The sequence below is a fragment of the Paramisgurnus dabryanus genome, chromosome 10, assembly GCF_030506205.2.
Source record: "Paramisgurnus dabryanus chromosome 10, PD_genome_1.1, whole genome shotgun sequence".
Classification (NCBI taxonomy): Eukaryota; Metazoa; Chordata; class Actinopteri; order Cypriniformes; family Cobitidae; genus Paramisgurnus; species Paramisgurnus dabryanus.
Genome location: NC_133346.1, coordinates 27,500,642 through 27,521,299, shown reverse-complemented (window position 1 = coordinate 27,521,299; position 20,658 = coordinate 27,500,642). Strand labels below are relative to the sequence as shown.

The 20,658-nt window shown below is 43.1% G+C and overlaps 2 long non-coding RNA genes across 2 annotated transcripts in view; one reads left to right on the top strand and one right to left on the bottom strand.

Annotated features, from left to right (window-relative positions):
* The window catches only part of LOC135718496 (uncharacterized), a 43,452-nt gene that overhangs the window by 12,641 nt on the left and 10,153 nt on the right, over window positions 1–20,658 (bottom strand). The gene's annotated exons all lie outside the window — the stretch shown is intronic.
* Window positions 16,112–20,569, top strand: LOC135718524 (uncharacterized). Its single transcript, XR_010520881.2, has 3 exons — window positions 16,112–16,185; window positions 17,666–17,702; window positions 20,413–20,569. It is a non-coding gene; the product is annotated as an uncharacterized lncRNA (long non-coding RNA).

The following is a 20,658-nucleotide window of genomic DNA, read 5'->3' as shown; positions in this document are numbered from 1 at the left end:
TGCAGATGGATCATCAACATACAAAACACTAGGAACAGCATCCGTAAAGAGAGTGCAAAAATCTGTTATCGTATCTGCATTTACTGTACGAAGTCGTCGACCAGCAGCAGTTGATTTAACAGTGATAGAGGGTAGAGAAATATCAAATACTACTGACTTATGGTCGGAAAACACAGTGTCGGATATTTCAATGTCACATACAGAAAGGCCATATGATAAAACAAGATCCAAAGTGTGACCGAGTTTATGGGTTGGGACAGTAACGTGCTGAATTAGGTTAAAAGAATCCATTAAATTAAAAAACTCCTTAACTAATGAGTTTGTGGGACAGCACACATGGATATTGAAATCCCCAAGAATTAAAAGTCTGTCATACCTTGTCATAATCCCACCTAGAAATTCCGTGAAATGAGGTATAAAGTCTTTGTTGAACTTTGGAGGTCTGTAGACTAATGCACACAGCACAGGGTTTGCCTGGTCGAACTGTAATAACTGGAGTTCAAAGCTGGAATAGGCAGCAGCCGATTGTGACCGGCAGCCAAAAAGATTCTTAAAGACCGATGCAATGCCTCCACCCCAGCCGGTGACACGGGGAGTGTTTAAAAAGGAGCAGTTTGGTGGCACCAGTTCAGAAAAGGGACTAAGATCCCCAACATTTAGCCACGTCTCCGTCACAAATAGAAAGTCCAATCCATGTGAAATAAAAAAGTCATTAAGTATAACAGCCTTGTTTCCCGCTGATCTGGAATTTATAAGCCCCATCCTTACCACAGTAGGATCGCAAGCCGACCAAGAGACACGTCGTAAAGGCTGGAGATTTGAATAATCCACACCGCCACTGCGAAACCGCGGCAGGTGTATATGAGATGAGGCCGAGTTACAAGCGGGCACAACATGCCGAAGCCAGCGGCACCGTGGTACCGTGGTGCATCTGGTCAGACCGCAGTCCCGATCAAACCCGCAGCGCCGCGCGGAACCCGAGCAATGAGTCACAGCCAGAGACGCCAGGTGTAGTTTCCATCTGACGAGAACGCCGCCTCGCTTTCCGCGCCTCCGACGTCGTTTTCTCCCGGTAAAGACACAAGGTAACTGACCTGGGTTTTCCGGGATAGATAGAGGGGGAGGAAAACTGGAAAATTTCCCCCCTAGGTCCGTTTTTAATCCGAAAACAACTGCGTCTCTAATATCCAAAAGTGTTTTTTTGTCATAGACAAGTAGTGAAAAGGCATGTTGAGAAAAAAGAGCTAAAATCACAAAAATAATTATAAAACACGAGGATCGTAGACGGCAGGCCATGAACACCGGAACAAGTTGGTGATGAAGGTATTGAGTGCGACGTTGGTGGAGTGGTGAGCAGTGGTGAAATCCAGGCTGAACACGGGAACATCCACACGAAGACGACGACAATACACATCCAACTGAAACTGTAATCCAAACAACACGAGACAACCAACCAACACAGAGCCGAAACACAATGAAAGAATCTGGCAGGGAACAGAAAGTCAGGTGAGTGTTTATGGAGGTGATGTAATGATGAACAGCTGGAGCGAGACAATCAACACACAGGTGAAGGGGATCGCTCTAACGAGCACATGGCTGAGGGTGAGTGAACAAACAAACACACACACACATGACACGGAGGAAACACTGGATTTCCTACCGTGACAGTACCCCCTCCCCTAGGAACGCCCCTTGACGTTCCCAGCCTGCTTTACCTGTAGATTGAATTCCATTATAAGGCGGTGATCCAGTATGTCCCGAGCAGGAACCCACCTTCTCTCCTCCGGACCGCAACCTTCCCAATCCACCAAATACTGAAATCCGCGTCCCCTCCGTCTAGAGTCCAGAATACGGTTAACCGAATAAGTGGTCTCCCCATTAACGATACGAGGCGGGGGGGAACCGGGGTGGGCGGGTTAAGACGGGATGAAATCACCGGTTTAATTTTGGAAACATGAAAGACGGGATGAACCCTCCTGTACGCCGGTGGAAGGCTCAGACGCACTGTTACCGGATTAATGATTTTGGTAACAGAAAACGGGCCAATAAATTTGGGAGCAAGCTTATTCGAAACGGAACGCATCGGAATATTCTGGGTTGAAAGCCACACTCTTTGACCGACGACGTAACGGGGAGGCTTTGACCGGTGGCAATCGGCCAAAGCTCTACGAGCTCTGGTCCAGGTACGGTGACACCTCTGGACTAGTGCGTGTGCGGAGGGGACCGACACCTCGGATTCCGTACTGACAAAATTAGGTGGTTGGTACCCTAAACTACACTTAAATGGAGACATGCCCGTAGATGACACTGGCAGAGAATTGTGTGTGTACTCCACAATTGAGAGTTGCTGACACCAGGACGAAGGATACTTGGAAACCAAACATCGTAACACCCTTTCGACATCCTGGTTGGCTCGTTCGGTTTGACCATTGCTCTGGGGATGGAACCCGGATGAAAGACTAACAGTCGCTCCTAGCAGTTTACAAAATTCTCGCCAAAATTTGGACACAAATTGGAGACCCCTGTCAGAGACCACGTCTGTCGGGAGGCCATGTATCCGGAAGACGTGGTCAATGACAGCTACCGCTGTTTCCTTGGCTGATGGTAATTTGGGCAAGGGAATGAAATGAGTCGCCTTCGAGAACCGGTCCACTACGGTTAAAATCACCGTATTACCCTTAGAGGGTGGGAGGGCGGTAATGAAATCTAGCGATATATGGGACCAGGGTCTCGAAGGGACAGACAACGGTAAGAGTAACCCATCAGGAGGTCGATTGGAAGTCTTACCAGTGGCACAAACCGAACAAGCCAAGACGAAGTCGTGGACGTCACGAGCCATACCAGGCCACCAAAATCGTTGCTTGACTAGGAACCTAGTTCTACTAACCCCTGGGTGACAAGCAACACTGGAAGAATGACCCCACTGGAGGACGTCAGACCGTAACTTCTCCGGCACAAACAAACGATTCGGTGGGCACCGAGCCGGGGGCGTTACCCCTTCTAAGGCTGTCAAAACCTTCGATTCGACCTCCCATCTGAGCGCGGAGATAATGATGGTCTCCAGTAAAATGGGCTCGGGAGTAGCAGTGCGATCGGAACGCTCAAAAAGACGGGATAAAGCATCGGGTTTGATGTTTTTGGAACCCGGCCGGTAAGATAATGTAAAATCGAAACGTCCGAAAAAAAGTGCCCACCGAGCCTGCCTGGAGTTAAGTCTTTTGGCGGTTCTAATGTACTCGAGATTCTTATGGTCCGTCCAAACAATGAAGGGTACACCCGACCCCTCAAGCCAGTGACGCCATTCCTCCAGTGCTAGCTTGACAGCCAACAACCCTCGATTGCCAATGTCATAATTAACTTCCGCAGGAGATAAACGGTGAGAAAAATACGCGCAAGGATGAACCTTTTCGTCTGAGGATGCGCGCTGGGAAAGCACTGCTCCTACCCCCACCTCTGACGCATCGACCTCCACTATGAATTGACGTGAGCGATCAGGGGTGACGAGAATGGGAGCTGAAACAAAGCAGCTTTTCAGTTTGGCAAACGCAGCCTCGGCTGCGTCTGACCACCTGAACGTCAAACTAGGGGAAGTCAAGGCGGTCAGAGGTGCGGCTAGTTGGCTGAAATTGCGAATGAAGCGCCGGTAAAAATTGGCGAACCCCAGAAATCTCTGCAGGGCCTTGCGAGACTCTGGGGATGGCCAATCCACCACAGCCTTAACCTTCTCAGGATCCATGCGCACACCCTCAGTCGAAATGATGTGTCCTAGAAAAGAAACAGACTGTGCATGAAAAACGCATTTTTCCGCCTTGACAAAAAGCCCATTCTCTAGCAACCGCAGAAGCACTCGTCGTACGTGTTGCAAATGTTCCTGGAGAGACGAGGAAAAGATCAGTATGTCATCCAGGTAAACATATATAAACTGATCGATCATGTCTCGCAACACGTCATTAACGAGTGCTTGGAAGACCGCTGGCGAGTTCGTGAGCCCGAAAGGCATCACGCAGTACTCAAAATGGCCACGAGGGGTGTTAAAAGCAGTCTTCCATTCATCCCCCTTCCTAATACGGACCAAATGATATGCATTACGTAAGTCCAATTTAGTGAAGACGGACGCTCCCTGCAACCTCTCGAAGGCAGAAGACATTAACGGCAAAGGATAGGTATTCTTTACCTTAATGTTGTTCAACCCTCGGTAGTCAATACAAGGTCGCAAGGATCCGTCCTTCTTACCCACAAAAAAGAACCCCGCCCCCGCTGGAGAAGAGGAAGGGCGAATGAACCCCGTTGCCAGAGAATCAGAAATATATTTCTCCATGGCCTCCATCTCAGGAACTGACAGAGAGTATAACTTGCCCTTAGGCGGAAACGTACCTGGCAATAACTCTATCGCACAGTCATAGGGACGATGCGGAGGAAGAGAATCAGCCCGAGCCTTACTGAACACCGCCTTCAGGTCGTGGTACTCCGCGGGCACGTTAGACAAATCCACTGCTTCCCCCTGAAACACAGACTCAGAAACAGTTAGACAGGCAGACACAAGACAGGACTTATGACACTCCTCGCTCCAGCTGGTAACAGAACCCAGTTTCCAGTCAACAGTGGAGTTATGGGAATGGAGCCAAGGATGTCCGAGAACAATGGGGGAGAGAGCAGTGTCAGTAATAAAAAACGAAATTGTCTCTGTGTGATTGCCAGAAGTGATGAGAGTGATGGGTGCGGTGGTGTGCTTGATAGTGGGAAGTTGCTGTCCGTTGAGGGCGAAGGGCGCAATCTGGTGGGTGAGAGGAATAACGGGTATCTGAAGCTTATGTGCAAGTGAGCTGTCGATGAAGTTGCCCTCCGCCCCCGAATCCAGAAGTGCGTGACCAGTGTGAGACTTGGTGGACCACCGTAGCCTCACCTGAAGGAGAGTAGATGTTGTCGAGGTCTTGCTGGCAGAGATCCCGCCCGATAGTAGCCTCCGACTTACTACCGGGCTTGGTGTTTTACCGGGCATTGCTGACACTGATGACCCGGCTCACCGCAGTACATGCATAATCCAAGGGATCTCCGCCGATTCCTCTCCTCCCGGGGTAACCGAGCTCGACCCACCTGCATGGGCTCCGGATCTGAGAGACTGCCGGCGGAGATTTCGCTGGGCAGATGGGAAACCTCGGTACGTGGCTGGGATGTGGCGGATGACTTCCTACGGGCGGCAATGGATAGTCGAGCATCGACCCGGATCGCCAAATCCACCAGCCCGTTGAGCGTCGTGGGTAGCTCCGCCGTGACGATCTCTCGCTGGATCCGATCCGCCAACCCATGCAGGAAATGATCCCACTGCGCCTCCTCGTTCCACCTGCACTCCGCCGCCAGGGTCCGGAACTCGATGGAATAGTCCGAAACCGACCGCTCCCCCTGCCGAAGCTCCGTGAGGAGACGGGCGGCCTCCTTCCCGGCGACGGAGCGATCGAAGACCCTCTTCATCTCCTGGGATAGCAGGGTGAACGAGGAGCAGCAGATGTCCTTGTTCTCCCGCACCGCCGTCCCCCAGAGGGCAGCCTTGCCGGTCAGGAGTGAGAGCGTGAACGCGACCTTAGTTTCCTCGAGGAAGAATGACCGGGGCTGTTGAGCAAAGTGAAGAGAGCAATGAGAGAGAAATGTACGGCAGTACTTGGGCTCACCGGAGTATTTTTCTGGGATGGGTAACCGGGGTTCTGGAAAAGAACTACCCCCTGGAGGTGAAGATGATGCGGGCGGCGTGGGTGGCGCAGTGGGTAGCGTGGTGTGTGGAGATCGCTGGGAGAGCTCGGACACATTCGCCACCATTGCATGGACGGCCTTCCGCATATCGTCAATGTCTTTATCCTGATGATCCATCCTAGCCAACGATCGCTGGAGAAACTCTTCCAACGAGGATATGGGTTGTTCTCCCGCTGCTTCCATGTTGGCCAGATTCTTCTGTAATGACACGTAATGAGCGGAAGCAAATGCAGGTGAATATTTAACAATGTTTATTAATAATAAACACAGAGAGAGTATCAAGAGTCAATGCGGAAGTAAACACAGTCCGGTGTTGTTGTTGTTGGCAATGGTGGAGAAGACTACGGTGGAAGTTGGTGATGAAGGTATTGAGTGCGATGTTGGTGGAGTGGTGAGCAGTGGTGAAATCCAGGCTGAACACGGGAACATCCACACGAAGACGACGACAATACACATCCAACTGAAACTGTAATCCAAACAACACGAGACAACCAACCAACACAGAGCCGAAACACAATGAAAGAATCTGGCAGGGAACAGAAAGTCAGGTGAGTATTTATGGAGGTGATGTAATGATGAACAGCTGGAGCGAGACAATCAACACACAGGTGAAGGGGATCGCTCTAACGAGCACATGGCTGAGGGTGAGTGAACAAACAAACACACACACACATGGCACGGAGGAAACAGTGGATTTCCTACCGTGACAGTTGTGGGGACAAATTGTCCCCAGTATTTTTGTGACCTTGTGGGGATATTTTGAGGTCTTATAAATCAAACAGAATGATGTTTATTGAAAATCTAAGGTAGCAGAAAGGTTTCTGTGATGGTTGGGTTTAGGGTTTGGGGAAGTGAATAGAATATACAGTTTGTACAGTATAAATGCCTATGGAATGTCCTTACAAAACATGGAAACCAGAATGTGTGTGTGTGTGTGTGTGAGTGTGTGTGTGTGTGAGAGAGAGAGAGAGAGAGAGAGAGAGAGAGAGAGAGAGAGAGAGAGAGAGAGACAGAGAAAGTGTCTGTGTGTGTGAAAGAGAGTGACTGTGTGAGAGGCAGAAAAAGTTTATGTAAAGCTTAAGTTATAGTTGTGGATAAGGTCTACGCCATGGCAAGTTAACTGGTGGCCCGCGGCCCTCCAATCATCTTTATCCAGCCCGCCGGTCATCTTTATCTGACTTAAAAAAGCGTGGTTACTTTTACTTTTCCATTATACATGACAAACGACGGCCAATAAACCAGAAGGAGATTGGAAAGAGGCTGCGTGGGGTGCCAACCAAGTTTATGAAGTGTTTTTTTTAAATGCATGTTTTTAATATATGACCTATAACAAAAAGTAACAAAAACAACAGAAGTTATAACATGTATAATAATTTATAAATAATAGGTAAAAATAAACAAATATATAAAAGGTAAAAATAGGAGTAAAAGTTTGGCCCGCATCATAATTAGTTTTTTAAATCTGGCCCTAGTAGAAGAGTGTTGAAGACCCCTGGTCTACGCCATAGCTACATCGTAGGTTATCCATAGCCTGTGTGTAGATCTGCATAGCCTGTCGTGCACTTCGCCAAAATTTCAACACCACAAGCACTGTAATTGATCCACTATAACCCCTCCCGTCAGGTAACAAAAACTGCGTCATAGGTATTTCTGTTTGCGACGGTCAGAACAAAGATGGGCCAAGTTGATGAGAGATTTATCTGAAACTGTACCAAAACTCGCTGGCTATTTAGCTCCATCATGCCGGTCAGGAGTGAGAGCGTGAACGCGACCTTAGTTTCCTCGAGGAAGAATGACCGGGGCTGTTGAGCAAAGTGAAGAGAGCAATGAGAGAGAAATGTACGGCAGTACTTGGGCTCACCGGAGTATTTTTCTGGGATGGGTAACCGGGGTTCTGGAAAAGAACTACCCCCTGGAGGTGAAGATGATGCGGGCGGCGTGGGTGGCGCAGTGGGTAGCGTGGTGTGTGGAGATCGCTGGGAGAGCTCGGACACATTCGCCACCATTGCATGGACGGCCTTCCGCATATCGTCAATGTCTTTATCCTGATGATCCATCCTAGCCAACGATCGCTGGAGAAACTCTTCCAACGAGGATATGGGTTGTTCTCCCGCTGCTTCCATGTTGGCCAGATTCTTCTGTAATGACACGTAATGAGCGGAAGCAAATGCAGGTGAATATTTAACAATGTTTATTAATAATAAACACAGAGAGAGTATCAAGAGTCAATGCGGAAGTAAACACAGTCCGGTGTTGTTGTTGTTGGCAATGGTGGAGAAGACTACGGTGGAAGTTGGTGATGAAGGTATTGAGTGCGATGTTGGTGGAGTGGTGAGCAGTGGTGAAATCCAGGCTGAACACGGGAACATCCACACGAAGACGACGACAATACACATCCAACTGAAACTGTAATCCAAACAACACGAGACAACCAACCAACACAGAGCCGAAACACAATGAAAGAATCTGGCAGGGAACAGAAAGTCAGGTGAGTATTTATGGAGGTGATGTAATGATGAACAGCTGGAGCGAGACAATCAACACACAGGTGAAGGGGATCGCTCTAACGAGCACATGGCTGAGGGTGAGTGAACAAACAAACACACACACACATGGCACGGAGGAAACAGTGGATTTCCTACCGTGACAGTTGTGGGGACAAATTGTCCCCAGTATTTTTGTGACCTTGTGGGGATATTTTGAGGTCTTATAAATCAAACAGAATGATGTTTATTGAAAATCTAAGGTAGCAGAAAGGTTTCTGTGATGGTTGGGTTTAGGGTTTGGGGAAGTGAATAGAATATACAGTTTGTACAGTATAAATGCCTATGGAATGTCCTTACAAAACATGGAAACCAGAATGTGTGTGTGTGTGTGTGAGTGTGTGTGTGTGTGAGAGAGAGAGAGAGAGAGAGAGAGAGAGAGAGAGAGAGAGAGACAGAGAAAGTGTCTGTGTGTGTGAAAGAGAGTGACTGTGTGAGAGGCAGAAAAAGTTTATGTAAAGCTTAAGTTATAGTTGTGGATAAGGTCTACGCCATGGCAAGTTAACTGGTGGCCCGCGGCCCTCCAATCATCTTTATCCAGCCCGCCGGTCATCTTTATCTGACTTAAAAAAGCGTGGTTACTTTTACTTTTCCATTATACATGACAAACGACGGCCAATAAACCAGAAGGAGATTGGAAAGAGGCTGCGTGGGGTGCCAACCAAGTTTATGAAGTGTTTTTTTTAAATGCATGTTTTTAATATATGACCTATAACAAAAAGTAACAAAAACAACAGAAGTTATAACATGTATAATAATTTATAAATAATAGGTAAAAATAAACAAATATATAAAAGGTAAAAATAGGAGTAAAAGTTTGGCCCGCATCATAATTAGTTTTTTAAATCTGGCCCTAGTAGAAGAGTGTTGAAGACCCCTGGTCTACGCCATAGCTACATCGTAGGTTATCCATAGCCTGTGTGTAGATCTGCATAGCCTGTCGTGCACTTCGCCAAAATTTCAACACCACAAGCACTGTAATTGATCCACTATAACCCCTCCCGTCAGGTAACAAAAACTGCGTCATAGGTATTTCTGTTTGCGACGGTCAGAACAAAGATGGGCCAAGTTGATGAGAGATTTATCTGAAACTGTACCAAAACTCGCTGGCTATTTAGCTCCATCACTGCCGGTCTTCTAAAAACATACACAAGAAGCTGCTTCTTTTTTGTTTCTGGTTTTCTAGCCAAGTTTCTTCATCTTTGGTGGTTGAGCTAGGTTTACACGCGTGGATACTGCCTACCAGCGGTCTGCATGTGTTTGCATGTCGACGCAGACAACGACGCAGCAGTATATATGAAAACCGACGAGTAGCCTACGACATTGTGGCCATGTTGTAGGACGTACACATAGCTATAGTGAGCCCTTAAGAGAGAGAAAAATAGTGTGTGGGAGAAAAACAGAAAGTGTGTGTAAGAGTGACAAAAAAAGAGTATGTTTGCGAGACATTGCATACCTGAGCAGAATGCACTAATCAACCGTCTGGACTGTATTGGTAGCAAAATCCCATCCAAGTCTGCTGCTGTTAGAAATGTGCAGTCCTCAACATTTGTAACCCCCAGGTCCATCAACTTTGTGATCAGGGTTTCCAGTTGCTCTTCTTTTAGTGAAGGCAGTGTGCATCTGATCTTCCCTCTTACATGCTCCATAGTGGACTGTGCTTTAGAGCAACCAGCAGTCTGCCGCCGTTATGGTAGTGTCTAAGTGGGATGTAGTCAAGAAGCTCATCAAGTCTTTTGCACAGAAAAGTACGACTATCACCATCTACTTCATAAACACCAAGATCTGGATCAAGACATGTTCTTTTCTGTCTCAGAACAAGAAGCACCATGTTTGGTTCTTTGACTACAATGCATGCAATCAGTCCAAGAATTAGTTCTCCAACGTCACAGCTCAAGATGACAAGCATGTCATTTGTATAACATGTGCCTCGTACAGTAATTTTGTCCGTCACAACCGAATTTGATGCTGAGACATCAAATGCTTTCAACGTACCCTTCAACTGACTATCATACAACTCTGGGTAAAACCTTGTAGAGTCAGACATGAAAACCTCAGGGGAGAACATATTGCCCCTACTTTGGTGTGCCTGTAGCAGTTGATGCCTCTCTGAAAGTGATTTTGTGATGTTTTTGAAGTTTTTACTTGCTCTAATACACCTCTTAAAGTAGCTGTTCTTGCTTTCAAAACGCATTGTACATGTGCGAATTAATGGCCCAAACTGCAATGTGAGATCTGCATAATGCAAGAGGTAATGATGTTTTGGTCTAAGATTAGTCATTGGAAAGAGAAAATGCCTTGTTTCTATGTACTCCTCAATAAGGATTTTCATATAGGCAACCTGTGATTCTGACACTGTTGGAGCACACACAAGCTCAACCACCTGCCTAAGTAGCAGTATGAGTTGCCATACATCATCCTTCGGATTTCTTACTCTGTCATGTAGCAAGACTGGTAGAAATCGAAGTAGCCACCAGTTTTGGGCAGCATGCCCTCCAATGTTTGTCCCATTAACAGGCAGAATATTAGCTTTGTTCTGACTCTCGCCAGGAAAAGAAATAATTCGGCTGTTAAGGATGTCATAGCTAAACCACTTCCTTGTTTTAACAAGAAACTGCAAGTACATTGCCAAATCATAGTCAACTATGCCCTCAAATTAATCATGGGCAAGGCAAGGTGGAAGTCCTGGCGCACACACATGAAAATATTTGAGTTTGTTTAAAACACTGTTGGACTTCACACCATTGTGCATCCGAATATCTGGGTCTTTTTTTAACTCCAGCAACGACTCACTGTAACTTGCTGGAGTTCTTACAGAGGCTGTAGAAAGAGGATTTCTTCTTTTTTCTTATGTGGCAGAACCTGCAAAAATATTCTGCACAACTAAAGTTTTCAGCAAATCCCCCAAGATAGTGGGATCCAAGATTGTCTCCAATAACACAAGCAATGCTTCCTTTGAAGGTTTTTCCTTCAACACAAATGCCTGTTGACTCCAGGTCACACAGGTCTGCCATCAGATTTTCAAAAACTCTTTCAGGTCCAAATAGCTTACAATCTTTCTCCAAACAAAGAAGTACAAGCTGTATTGAGTCAACAGTGGAGCGGTTGTGTGCATAAACATTACCTAAAGTGTAATACACAGCAAGAATTTTGTGTTTTTGCCTGGCGGACCCCAGAGGGTTAACAACTTCAAAACTGTCTTGAAACAGCATAATCTGAAGGGCTTGTGGATCATTGGATTTAAGGACACATCCATGTCTAATATCACTAAGCATGCTCTCGTCTGCATTAATAGGATTTAGAATTTGCTGCTGTACATTTTTGTGTTGTAAGAAAGCTTTTAAGCTTTCTAAAATGGGAACATAATGAAACTGTCTCATCATGCCCTTGTCATCACGGCCTAAAGTTATTTGTACTGGTTCCACCAAACCAAACTCTTTCTTGTAGTAATGAAGTCTCTTGTGGTGTGTGGTTAAGGTACCACCTATTGCATTTAGTGTGCTCTGCATAGGGCTTTGCTCATATACACGGTTCCCTAGATTTTGTAAAGCTTCATCAGGCACACCATACTCCTGGAGACTTCTTGAAAACAAGCTCATAGTAAACTCATGCTGCATGTCCTGTAGTACTCTCATTTCACTCACAATTGTGGTGATAGTAGATGCAGGGACAAGATGCTTTGCTTGCAAACCAAAAAAAAAAGGGCCATGTTTTCAGTGTATTTATCCTGGGCTGGCCCTGGGTCAGGGTGTGCTTCTTGCTGCACTGTTTGGTCAATATCTGTGTCTGACACGTTAACAGACTGAGCAGGTACAGGGTCTGAACAGGTCTCAACAATGTGATTTTGAGCAATATCCAGTACATCACACTGCTTGTGATATCGTGATAAATGAGATGTAAAGGAGGATGTAACTTTAAAAGTCTTTGTACATCCATTGTAAGGACATGTCACTTCAAGACCCTCTTGCAAATGGTGCTTAAGGTGAGCTACAAGACCTTTAACGCTTTCACACTCTTTTCCACAAAACTGCCAAGAACACTTTAACTGCACAAATATCTTACGAACATAAGAATCACTCTTCCTTCCCTCTTTGTGAATTCTGTACAAGTGCACATTAAAAGAATTGTAAGAGAAAAATCTTCTACCACAGTTTGGAAAACCACAAGGAAAAATTGCCCGGCTAATGTTTCTATGGCTCCTGCAATGCTTTACATAATCCGAAACTGAGGTACTCGTGAACTCACAAATACCACAATGAAATGTCATAGTGGAAGCAAGCAAGTGTTATGGGAATGAAGGACTCAAATGCAAGGATAGCGGGAAAAAAGTCACAGTTTATTAATGCGGCCACAGGCAAAGATAACGGCACCAACACAGACACAGATGAACAGAAAAATATCCAGGTGGCTGGAGAATGATAACTCAATAGTCCTCTGTGGCAGAGCAGAACGAAAAGGGCAGCGGGGTTCACAAGGCACCCGGAGAGAGCGAGAGGAGACCGATGCCAGCCAGCAGCACCACACAGGTACAATGCAAGTCTCTCTCGAGCCACAGTTCTGTGTATGACAAAACGCAGGGGGGTAATTCCAACAGCTAATCCTCACACACGAGACAGGACAGGACAGGAAATGGTAGATATAATTCCAGTACAGAAACGAACACGTCTGCATAGCTTAACAATCTGACAAAGGACAAAGACAGGGCACGATAGATAAAGCCTGGGTAAATGAGAGAAGATGAGGAACAGGTGGAGAGGGAGAGTGGAAACAGCTGCGGCTGAGAGTAATGAGAGCGGGCAATGTGTGTGTGTGTATGAATGTGTGTGTGAGCGTGTGTGTGTGAGAGTGTAGAGAAAGAGAGAGAAAGAAACTGGGCCATGACAGCAAGCACTAAACAGAGCAAGATTTAACAGAAAGCAAGACTGGATGGCTTCTGTGTGTGTCATCTGGGCATCCAAAAGTTGGTGCTGGTATAAATCTGAAAATAACAGTAAAAGACAGCACAGTACACTATTTTACATGTTATAAAATATGCCATATGGAACATATTTTCTTATTTCCTGACATTTGCTAATTTTTAGTGGAAAAGTGTAAGTAATGATCCACACCAAAGATTAAAATATGTAAGGAATAATAGACGACGGGCCGTAGAATTATAAGAACATAATACACATTGCACACCCAATGTGGTTATGCCACACGACGCAAGGCGGAGTGCCGTTACACACGTGGGTGTACATTATTGTCAAATAATTCAAAGGACCAGAGTCAATTATTCTGCTTATACCACGGTTACCAATAACATTGTTCTGGTGTCTATTTTTAAGAGTTAGGTGTGCGGTTTACAGAAAAGTAATCAACACCCACGGAACATTTCTCAGCCAATCAGAATACAGCATTCAACAGACCCGTGGTATAAGTAAGGAATAATTGATGATGGGCCATTGAATTATAAGAAAATAATGCACACCCAAGGTGGTAATGCGGCACGACGTGAAGCGGAGTGCTGTTACACCGAGGATGTGCATTATTTTCAAATAATTCAAAGGACTGGAGTCAATTATTCCTCTTATACCATGGTTACAACAAACAATGCTCTGGTGCCTATTTTTAAGACATTTGAACTGCCAATCAGAATACAGCATTTAACATACCCATGGTATAAATGTAGATATTCACTGTTGATTTATACACAGGCAACAGGAGACAATGCAGTATTTGTCGAACGTCACGTGACCATACAGGAAAACTGGGTTGATCACTTCCGGTTGCCAGTTTGTGCTATTGTAGCGAGTTATTGTTATTCGTAGTATTATTTATGTTATGTTCTGAATGTATGTCAGAAAAAAATACCTAGATCAAAATATATAAAGTATAATAAAAAAGTTAGTACATTTTCTTTTACTTAGGTTTAAGATGTTAATGAGCATATTCACTGGACACATGGTTATTCTCGTGTTTGGTAGCTCCTGAAGTCTTCATGTATGAAAACAGGACCGTGTCCGCATAGAGCATACAGAACTGGAAGCAATCTACTATGTTTAACAGGAATACGGTAGTAAGTTGCACATATACCCTATTGAACTGCAATGGAATTTAGTGTTTTACTGAATTAAACAATTAATAACACACATTATGATCCATTGTATAAGCATACACTGTAAAAGCAAATAGTAATCCTTACTATAAAAATGCTAGTATGTTTACTTGTTTTTAACCAAACTGTTGAGTTTACTTAAAACGGTTAATTGTTCTTTAAATGTTACACTACAAAGTTCACATAACTAATGCAATTTAAGTAAACTTACTCAAAATATCCAAGACGTTCAAAAGAATTACCTCATTGGGTCTTAATAGGCATGAAGAAGTTATTATAACCAGATTGAGGTTGGGCCACACAGGCCTTAATTCCACATTGTCCTTAATAGATAAAAGTAATGGCATATGCTCTGAATGTAAAGTCTTGGAAGATGTCACCCATATTTTATATAAATGTAAGAAATTTGACCAATTTAGACAGAAATGGAAAGACTCAGATGCAGAAAATTACATTCATAATATTTTACAGGAGCAAGGAATTCAGGGACAAAGATGCAGATACCTCATTATGTATCTTAATGATACTGGATTAAGTAAAATAATTTAGGTTATTTGGTTTATACAGTATTATTATTAAATGTATTTATTTTTTCCCGGGAGGGGGTTTGGTTTTATTATTGTTTTATGATTTTATGATTTAAGGTGTCTTTTGCCAAAGTCCATTTTACACACTCCTGTGTAGTTATCCAGTAGATGGCGGTATGTATCGTCAAGATATGATCCGCCATTAAAAAGTAGAAGAAGAAGAAGATCCAAGACGTGGGGCATGTTCAATCTCACACCGGTGCGCAACGTTTTGCTACGGTTTCCGGGTTGAACGACATGTTTGCTGGAAACGGTGTGCAACGGAATGCAACAGGTTTTAGAAGCGTTTTCTCTTGTTTGGTGGGTGTGTCAGAAATGTCAGCCCAATCAGCGGCAAGATGTATAAAACCACGCGATAGTAAAGAGACAGCTCTCTCAATGGGTTCAAGTTGGAATGTTGTCTTTCATTTTGGACAGCAAGGTCAGTGATTGTAACATCGAGGGTATTTTACAGTATTAAACACACATTTATAATGATTTCATCAGGCTTTAGAAACATTTAAAAAAGAACACAAAGAATGGCCTCTCAGCTACCGTAGTTGCAACTCTTGCGTCATCACAACAGGGTGTTCAATGCATCACCGTTTCTGTTTAATAAACGTTATGCAACGTTTTGTCGGGGCTGAACGCAGCCGTGATGTCATTATCTCAAGACTAAGAATTGGACATACAGCATTAAACTATAGTCTATTTAAAATAGGTAAACATGAATCGGGAGAATGTGACAAGTGTGGAGAATTAGAAACAGTAATACATATTATTAATGAGTGTTCTGCATATGAAAGGGAGAGATTTCAATTAATACAAGAATTACGATGTATGGGAGTAGAAAATTTTTCTTTAAAAGTATTGTTAGGAAAAGAGGGTAGGCAATCAAGAATTCAAGAAGTGTTATTTAAATATTTGAAAAACATAGGAATAATAAACAGAATTTAGGTTTTAAAAAATTTTTTTTTTTTTTTTTTTTTTTTTTTTGCATTTCTTTCTTCCAAATCTATGCTCACTCCACACTCCAGATCAGTAGGTGGCGGTAATGCACCTTTTCGTTGGTTTGCCAAACCGCCATAAAACACCAGAAGAAGAAGAAGATCCAAGACGTTCTATTGAGCAGGCGCATTTTAGCACATTTCCCCACACCTGGACGAAGCACATGGAGTGACTCGTGAGGAAGATTCTCAAAGGAAGTTTTAACGTTACCCTCTGCAACTTTAAGGTAATTAACACAACATTTTGTATTTTTCTTGTTTGCTTGTCCTTATTGTCGACACATTTTCCACAATTATATGCATGCATGCTGTTTTGACGAATTTATTACGATGTTAGGCCTAAGTTACATTTAACGTTACCGGGGCAATTGGCGCAAAAATACACCCAATTTGAACAAATCTTTACTTAAAGTAAATATAAAGGGGCAAAAAAACCAAATGTATAATTAAACTAAGTATATATTACAAGATAGTCTGCTCATGTTTGCAATAAAGATTGGTTTTGCAACGTTATACATAAAACCAATCACACATGTGCGATGTCCAAACAGATGCGTTTTGAATGCTTCATCGGTGTTGTAGAGAAACGCGAGGTTTTCATGAATAACAAACGTGCATATTTGATATAATAAAGCAATGATGCACAATAAGCAGTCTTTTACAGTAATTTAAGAACTGTCATGCAAGACTAAGTCCTATATACTTGAATGGGGAAAAACGACATCTCTAAAATCGCGTGCTGATATCACAATTAACGTAACACAACACATTTCCGACCAACAATTAAGCCTGACATTAACTGTACCATAATATTTGTATAAACGGCTTTTTTTCTAGTTCGTTGTATATACTGAGCATGCGCAAAAATTGGCAATCGCCTCGCTACTCTGTATATAAAGCCCCTCCCCAGAGAAGCGTCAGCATTTATAGATAAGCCTAATGGTGGTTTATTATTTCTTTTCTGAAACTTTGATTTCGTATACTTGGAAAGGATTGATAAAATGAACGGAGCAATGGTGCGTAGTTCTTCATTAACAGTTGTGTGTGTGCGCGCGCAACATTACGACTGCCAAGCAACAACAAAGACGCAGTAAAAAGCTTGCCAAATCGACGTCACCCTAAACGCGCCGGTTTGACGCGTTCAAGCAATGTTTTGAGGGAGACGCTAATTTTACTCGTTTATCCTCGGTCGAGGACAACGCGGAAAAAAGAAGATAATAGATGCAAACAGGTAAACCCATTGTAAAATAAAACCATATGTAACTAGTTGTCTTAAAGGTTTAAAGGTGTACTGCTTTATTTCTTCATGCATTGTTTACCATGCATTTCTCCTCCACACACACACACAGAGAGAGAGAGAGAGAGAGAGAGAGAGAGAGAGGGCTGTATTTATTAATATAAGTAGAATTGTGTATTGCTTGTTATTTTACGTTTATTGTATATAAACTAATCTTGACAGATTTGCATTTATTTATCTTTAAATAAGGTAGTTAGTTAATGGTAATGTAAAATGTTTTTGTTAGGCCATAGCATGAACACAAAGTTATTATGCCAACTTATGACTAAGGTTTTAAAGTAATACTTAATTTTCTTTTTACCCTATTGGCCATATGCATATCCGAAGTGGCCAACACTGTTTTAAAAAAGTAGTATACTTCTTCTAATTTTGACTAATGGAATAATGAATCTTCATTTGTCTTTCTTTAGATAACCTGCTGATTTCCTTCTGCCATGCAGTGGAAATGTAAGTTTTGCACTTTTACATCTGAAAAGAGAGCACAACTTAAGCACTATCGCATAAATCATGGAACATATTCCCGCATTGCTCCGATACCATGTCTCCATTCAGACTGTCCATGTACCTTTAAGTCATTTAATGCATTGAAAGTACATTTATCAAAAATCCATTCTCAACAAAGTATTGTGAAATCTAGTACTGTTCCAGTATGTTACAAGTGTCATGTTTGTGACTTTACTGAGCCATGCAATGAGTCAGATTATTTTGGTCATTTGCGTTCTCATTTGAGGAACAATGAAAAAGTTCAGTGTCCTTTAAAAGACTGTGTTTTTGAAACAAATGTGTACTCCACATTTAACGCCCATAAAAGTAAGGCACATCACCACAACCGCCCCGCCCCTGAGCATTTTAAATTGGGAATTATATCAAGTACTCAGGATAGTCACACAGAGGAAAATCCAGCTCAACCTCCAATTGACAGCATAGACAGTGAAGATAAGTGTAATTTGCCAGAGGAACGAGACAATTTGGATGATACAAGGCAAAAGCTTGAACACAATTTGGCTTCACTGTTTCTCAAAATGCAGACAATCTTGCATATTTCAGATAGCGCAACACAAGAAATGATCCAACAGCTGAATCAAATTAATTTGCTGTCTGAATCGCTGTTAAGTAGCACAATACAGCAGATTATTGTTAAGCACTGTGGTGAGGCAAACAGCTCAGTTGTAAAAGAGCTTGTCAGGGCAGTCACAGACAGCAATGTGATGTTACAGTGTACAAAAGAAGGAGGTCCTCTTTCCACAACCAACAGGAGAACATCATATTTCTTGAGAGAATTTCCAGTTGTCATGCCTGTTGAGTAGAAAATTGATAGAGATGATCAGTGTTATGTCTATATCCCAATTATTGAAATGTTGCAGAAATTGCTGAAAAAAAGAGAAGTTCTTGACAAGGTGCTAGCTTCAGGTGAGACCTCAGGGAGATACAGCAGTTACAGGGATGGCACACATTATAGGGATAATTCATTTTTTGCCGAAAATGATTACAAAATATGTCTATACATAAATGATTTCGAAGTGGCCAATCCACTCGGAACATCACGAAAAAAGCACAAATTGTGTGCTGTCTACTGGGTTCTTGCAAACTTGCCTGCAAAAAATGTGTCTTCTTTGCATACCATTCAGCTAGCTCTTCTTTGTAAAACAAATGTAGTTAGGCAGCATGGCTACTCGAAAATACTTCATCCACTAATTGAAGACCTGAAATGTCTTGAACAGCAAGGAGTATTTGTTGAGCAGTTGGGATCATGTGTAAGGGGATCTGTTCTTCATGTCATGGCAGATAATCTGGGTGCCCATTCACTAGCAGGTTTTCAGGAGAGCTTTAGAGTGAATCATCCATGTAGATTTTGCCTTGCCACAAGGGAGGACATTAATGTGAAGGAAGTTAGGTCAGGCTTGTTTGAAATGAGAACAAAAGAAAAACACCAACAACATGTCCAAGATGTTCTGCTGGACAGTACTTTGGTGGTACAGTATGGTGTAAAGAGAAGCTGTCCCTTGAGTGACAATTTGAAACACTTTCATGCCATTGGGGGTTTCCCCCCAGATCTGTTGCATGATCTGTTGGAGGGTGTCGTTCCTGTAGAGATGGCATTGTGTTTACAGAATTTAATTGGCAAACGTTACTTTACCCTGGAGTCCTTAAACAGTGCCATTAAACAATTTCCATACAAGTTTTCAGACAGGACTGATCAGCCACAGCCTATTCCACAATCATACACAAAAAAAACAACAATTGGGGGAAATGGCCATGAGAATTTGACCCTATTGAGACTCCTTCCACTTTTGATAGGCCATACCATAGCAGAGAATGACCATACCTGGGAGATTTTGATGTTGTTGAAAGATATTGTGGAGTTGAGTTTGTCTATCAAATTTGCTGATGACACTGTGGAGTTTTTGAATTGCAAGATCTCAGAACACAGAGCTTTGCTTCAAGAAGTTTTCCCAAACTTTGTTCTGCGTCCGAAGCATCACTACATAGAGCATTATCCTCAGTTAATCAGAATGTATGGACCACTGAGAAATCTTTGGACAATGAGATTCGAGGGCAAACATAAGTTCTTTAAGAAAGTGATCCGTGATGCACAAAACTTCAAAAATGTCCCCCTAATGCTGGCTAAGAAGCATCAAATGACAATGGCCTATCACATGGATGCAGGGGGGTTTTTCAAGCCAGGAATACAAATGGATAGGGTCTGTAGTTCACTTGTAACAGCCTTTCCTGACAATGTGCAGGAATATCTGCATCTAAGGAGCCCTAATTGCAGTACAGTGCTAGTGTCATCCAGTGTTACCATTGATGGTATTAAGTATTGCCCAGACATGATGGTTTCAGTTGGATCTTGTTCAGGTTTGCCAGAATTCATGCAGATTAAACAAATCATGGCAATCAACACTGACATAATGTTCCTCTGTAAACCCCAGACTGCCTGGTACATCGAGCATTTGCGCTCTTATGAATTGTATAGTTTGCATTCACTGCAAGTAATTCTGCCTTCTGAACTAAATGACCCTTTCCCTTTGGCAGCCTATAATATCCGAGGCCAGTTCTTTGTCACATTGAAGCATCACATCTGCTGCTAAGTGACCTTATTGTATTTTATTTTATTATCGTTTGTGTTGTTGACTTATTTTTCTTTTTATTTTAGAATTTCAGCCAGCCATGTCAATGATGTTTCGCGTTATTGTGCACGACAGTGACATCCGAAAGGTTGTGATTTCAGAAAAACCAGCTGATGTTGATGCCTTGAAACGTGTGCTTCAAGAGAAGTTGCAAGTCACATATTCTTTCAATGTCCAATTTGAAGACCCTGACTTTAATCATGCATTATGCAACCTAAGGGATATTAAGGATTTGCCAGATAAGGCAACATTTGAAAATAATTCCTCTATCA